Source organism: Chenopodium album, chromosome 18 (assembly GCF_948465745.1).
Source record: "Chenopodium album chromosome 18, dcCheAlbu1.1, whole genome shotgun sequence".
Lineage (NCBI taxonomy): Eukaryota > Viridiplantae > Streptophyta > Magnoliopsida > Caryophyllales > Amaranthaceae > Chenopodium > Chenopodium album.
The window spans coordinates 21111273-21117129 of NC_137851.1; the positions used below are offsets into that span (position 1 = coordinate 21111273).

The 5857-nt window shown below is 33.3% G+C and overlaps 1 long non-coding RNA gene across 1 annotated transcript; it reads left to right on the forward strand.

Moving 5' to 3' along the window:
• Window positions 1–1641: 1641 nt before the first annotated feature.
• On the forward strand, window positions 1642–5422 carry LOC145590606 (uncharacterized). The gene is made up of 3 exons (XR_014102107.1): window positions 1642–1779; window positions 3852–3939; window positions 5199–5422. It is a non-coding gene; the product is annotated as an uncharacterized LOC145590606 (long non-coding RNA).
• Window positions 5423–5857: the final 435 nt, after the last annotated feature.

The following is a 5857-nucleotide window of genomic DNA, read 5'->3' on the forward strand; positions in this document are numbered from 1 at the left end:
CTTTATGGTTATAATTATTGTGAGTGTGGTCTTGGCTCGGGTTTTCTTCCGTGGTGAGTCGGACTCATCGAAACCCAACAACAATATCGGAGCCTTGCTCATTTATTTTTATAATCATATTTTTCAAGGTGTTCTTATGGATTAATTTTTCTGGTTTTCAGTTGCTAATTAGATTAGTAGCTCGGTTTTATTAATTTTAAGCCCGTATTAAAGTTGTCTTCAGCTCAGAATCCAGATTTTCGCCCAAAAATAGTGAATTCTGGGTGGAAAAGGTGTTCTGGAAATGGTTTTATCCTTTTGGGACTATGTTTTTAGCCAAAAAATGACCTGAAATGCCTTTTTCGAGGTATTTTTCGTTTTGACGAAATTTTTTAAGTCTTTCTAACCTTGAATCTTAATAGTATATTTATGGTGGTTATGTATTTGGTTCTTTCCTTAATTTTTCTTCAAATTTAAATCTCTTTAAGCATGGTTACTTGGTAATAATTAGTGCTTGAAAGATTGGTTCATATTTTTCACATAATTGCAAATCCACTGCATTAAGTGTGAAAATTTTGTTCTTTGATGCTTTTAAGTACTAAAGATTCAACCTTTAATTGTTTTAAGTGATTGAAACTTTGAGTTACTAAATTCCATGAATTTTTGGTTGAACTTTTGATTAAATCATGCATTAAGTTGATTGGAATCATAAAGTTTGAATCTTGTGATAGAAATTTAATTTATCTTCATATTGGAAAATATAATTTTTTCAAGGATTCACAAGTGTCAAAGTTGGAATCTTTATTGGAACTTTTGTGTTCATATTTCCAACTCCCTTTTATTTTGTCAAAATCTCATGATTAATTTAAATTAATTAAATTAATAATGATTTATTACCCTTGTTCATTTTGTTGCACCAAGTTAAACCAATTTTATTAAAGAATGATTCTTGGAAATAATTTTGCTTATGTGCACCTTGATGAATTTTTAGTTAAGTTGGACTTGTGATAATTTTTCATTTTTGGCTCATTTTATTTATTCTAAAAATAATTTGGAATTAATTATTTAGTCACACAAAATTTGGGTTAAAAACCGGGGGATATTGCATGGGAATCGAGGGCAAAGCATCCCTTGGCGAGCCAAGGGGCTGCCTTGAGGAGGTACGGCCCTGTGCGTGGCTCGGCTATTCTGGTGCTGGGCATGCTATATATGTATGTATGCATGTTGGTGCTTGATAGGGGTTCACTACTACAAAAAGAGTGATTTTTGGACGCAATTCGTTCGACGCTGTTGAAGGGGCGTCAGTCTATAATTTTTGGTTCCGTCTTTTTGCTATGCACGTGAGTAAGGTTGCCCGCAATTTTGAATTTTTTTAATGAAATAATTAGCGGGTTCGTCTTTTTTCACCCTCAGCTCAGTCGAATTAGTTCCCAATTAAACGTCTTTGAAAAAGAAAAAAAAAAAGAAAAAGGTTCCCAATTAAACTGCCCATATTCTGTTCTGCTCTCCTCCAAATTTGGACTCCATCATCACTTTCATCAGCGACAAAAAAAATCTCACATTTTAGGTTTTGCTTGCTAAATTTCAAGAAATTTGGGGTTTTGTGGCTCGTCACTTTCATAAATTTGAGGTATTAATTTACAATTTGCTGAACAATATTGTTGCTAGGTATATATCTCTATCGTTTTTGGCATATAATATATCACAATTCTCTAAATTTTCGTTAAAATTGGGAATTATTTGTTTGCATGTCTTCGATTTTGCGTTGGTGAAGAACAAGAATCAATCTCTTATTGCGAGGTAATTTTTTTCCCTTAATTAGATAAATTAATTTCTTTTTATGTTGTTTTTTCGTGAATTCTGTTTTAAAATCCAATTTTTCATGTTTTTTTTTCATATTGTTTTTTGGTTTTTGTTTTGATTTTTATGGCGTTTTAGGGTTTTAGTTTGGAACGTTATGGGTTTTTTATATGAATATTATAGGCTTTGAATTTTCTGGTTTTTGATATGAATTTTGTAGGCTTTGAATTTAAGGGTTTTTGATATATATGAATTTTCTGGTTTTTGATATGAAATTTGTAGGCTTTGAATTTTATGGGTTTTTGATATGAATTTTCTTGTTTTTCTATGGTGATTTTGTGGCTGATGATTGCATTCTGTCCTCACATGCTCTACTCTTAGAAGCAATACTCATTCCCTTATAAATCATTAGACAACACCCCCAATACTCACGGCCTGCTGCTGATGAATCAGTATAAGTTTGTTTGTTCGTTATTATGATATGTACGTATAGAGCCAAGGCAGCAGTGTGAACTGGATATGATCCTAGATTTGGGAGCTGTTGATGAATCAAGTCTTGTTGTTAAGAATGTACGTATTGTTGTTTTCTTTTGAGGTGTGGGAGCCATAGCAGGTAATCTCATATAAATAATGTACTCTATATATAAGAGGAGGACAGTGAGATTGATTTTGGGACAGTGAATTTGGTCTAATATTGGGCTTTATCTCAGAGATGAAATCAAACTTTATGATTTCCCCCTTAAATATGCTATATTAATTGGAAGTTGAAACACAGTAGTTTTTACATGGACTGTATCTAGCAATATCCTTTGTCTTTAGTTTCCCCAATTCCATTTTTTCCACCTAATGTGGTTCCTATCGTTCTTTTTTCCTTTTCCTCTCAGCTTCCCCATCTGGGTGCTCAGTTATTTAAGATTTGATCACTTTGTTTTTCTTCTATCATATTTTGATATTCTCAGTTTATTCGTTATTGTATTGTAGGAAAAATAGAGTTTGACTCGTTGCTTTTCCCTTCTTACACATGCATATTGCATGATGTTTGGGAATCATTGTAGTCTTTACAAGGACCCCTTCAATTCCTTACCCCATGAATTTTGTTACTTTCAGTGCCAATCTCCGCATTGTGCATATTTTGTCTAGCTGGACAATTTACACTCGGGTATCACATCTTGCTCAAAGGATATACACCTTTTTCTTTGTGAGTGACGAAGTTGAATTAAGATTTGATAAAAGATCTATACATAGGATCCATGACACTCCATCAGTAAAACAATGTGGCAGCAATGGGCACATGCCCATAGATTATCCAAAACTGCTTTAATTCTCTGATATTCAGGATTCTTTGTTATGGATGACTTATTTGTCTGTATAAAATAAATGAAGTATCTGAATAGATTTATAATTTAGATAGTGAATGAAAGTAGCTAATTTCTGTGTGTTCTGCCTAATTTTTTAATCATGATAGAACTAAATGTATAGCTGAGTTTACTGTTATTTGGTACTTGTGGCTTTTCATTAAATGTGAGGCTTTCATTTATCTTTTTGAAAGATCTCTTGATGTATAGATATTGCAACTTTTGCACTTTTGACATCAAACATTTCTATTCAACCTCATATCGCGGTTATATAGAAGAAAATATATACTACGTAGTTATGTGGGGTCTTGTTGATTTGTCTTGGTATACAGTTTCATTTTGTTTTAGGAGGGTAAAAATAATTCCAACAAATAGACACGTTGATAAGGATACCAATCTGAAACACTAATGTTGGCTACAATCTGATCAATACTGCCTCCCCTAGCCTAGTTCTCTTTCATTGCCTATATTTTTTTAGCTCTTATTTTGGATCAAGAATCTGAAATATTGACAATTGCTCGGTGATGACAATTGCCTCTTAGTGGTAAAAGTAAGCAATGTATGAATTTACATGATTGACAGAAATTTATGTGCAGAAAGCTTACTTCTAAGGTGGAACACTGTTAAATAACTTGTCATAAATGATTTGCATAATATTTAAACAACTCTATGATGTTTGGAGGGAAGCATGAGGCTAAAATTTTTCTTTATAAACAGATTTTTCCTTTGATGTTGCTGCAGCTGTAGATTTCTGGTTGAGAGTTACATTTCGCTTGTGGTTTTAGACAAGCCAAAGTTTATTAAGGTACGATTTTCATTGCATCAAACATCGATATATTCATAATCTTGTCTGATTTTGTTATGGTTGAGTAAAGTCTCAATTTTATACATTTTATATTTACTCTAAATATGGAGTCCTAGTAGACTCCTACTGTTGTCTAGCAAAGATAGATTACCAAAATGGATGTGTGTGAGTTAGTTGGATTTGAATAGCTTCGTGCCTCAACTTTCCTTTTTTTTCACTATTATATTGGTGCCTTGGTGCCTTTTTTTGTTCATTCCGGATTGGTGAGATGACATTGATTTTGACGACAAGGAGGAGGTTCTAACCATAGGTAAATGTTTTGTATTCAAAGTTGTCTGTTGATGCTTGATGTTGTTGTGGTGTGATCCTGCCCTATTGCTGCTGCTTGTTATTGTGGGGGGAGGGGGAGGAGGGCGAGCTTGTGTTATACGTGTTATACATGCATATGTATTTTAAATATCATTGTCAAACTTGTTCTAAATTTGGATATATGGAATTGTTTATATCTTGAAACTTGTATTGAGCTGCATAATTAATTGTGTTATACGTGTTATGTGCTAATGTCATGTTTGTTTGGTTTTTATTTTTATTTTTATATTTTTTTTCCTTACTTCATCATGAGATCAGATTTTGAGACACACATATGATATGTGTAGCATGCTTTCTTTTTTGATTCAGTACATGCTAATTGTGTTATACGTGATTCAGTACATCTGATTTCAGTTCTGGATTTCAGTTTTGATTTCAGCTCTGAACATCAGAAATGAATTCTAGAACTGAAATCAGAACTGAAAATCAAATCTGATTTCAGTTCTGGATATCAGTTTTGATTTCAGCTCTGATCATCAGAAATGAATTCTAGAACTGAAATCAGAACTGAAAATCAAATCTGATTTCAGTTCTGGATATCAGTTTTGATTTCAGCTCTGATCATCAGAAATGAATTCTAGAACTGAAATCAGATCTGAAATTCAAATCTGAATTCAGTTCTGGATTTTAGTTTTGATTTCAGCTCTGATCATCAGAAATGAATTCTAGAACTGATATCAGAACTGAAATTCAAATCTGAATTCAGTTTTGGAATTCAGCTCTGAACATCAGAACTGAATTACAGAACTGAAATCAGAACTGAAATTCAAATCTGAATTCAGTTTTGGAATTCAGTTTTGAATTCAGCTCTGAACATCAGAACTGAATTACAGAACTGAAATCAGAACTGAAATTCAAATCTTAAAGCGCTTGTTGGACAATTTTCTCAGATTGTAGGTGCAGTTCGTCAAGGGAATGCATCTCCGGGTCTTCTAGACAAAGCATCTGAATTCTTAGGAAAGGCAAAACATCAGGTAACAAACTGATCTGAAGTTCAGAAATGGAAATCAGAACTTCAATCCAAAAATGCTTGTGTGTGTGTGAAATTCAAAGCTTGTGTGTGTGTGTGTGAAAGTCAGAGCTTGTGTGAATGCTTGCTTGTGATGTGTGTGTGTGTGTGTGTGTGTGTGTGAGTGTGCCTTGCTCCCCTGCTACTGCTTGTCTGCCCTGCTCCCCTGCTGCTTTTATTCTGCTTGTCTGCCCTGCTCTCCTGCTACTTGCTGTATTGTGTAGTAAGTTGTTGTATTGTGTATTGTAACTTGCTGTTTACCATATATTCTTAACAATTTCAGAACTGCAATCCAGAACTAAAAATTGTTGATTATTTGATTATTAGTAGTGCATAATCGACCTATAAATTGTTGTATCGCCTTATGAAATTGGTTAAATTGCCTTGTTAAATCAAAAGTTTTTTTGTTTCAATTCTCCCTTGTCATCAAGATTTGTTTTTGAAATTTCATCGCATTAGCTGTATGTTTTTGCTACCCTCTCTTGCTTTATATACTGTATTTGATTCATATACTATGATGTTTGAATGTTACAATTGCAT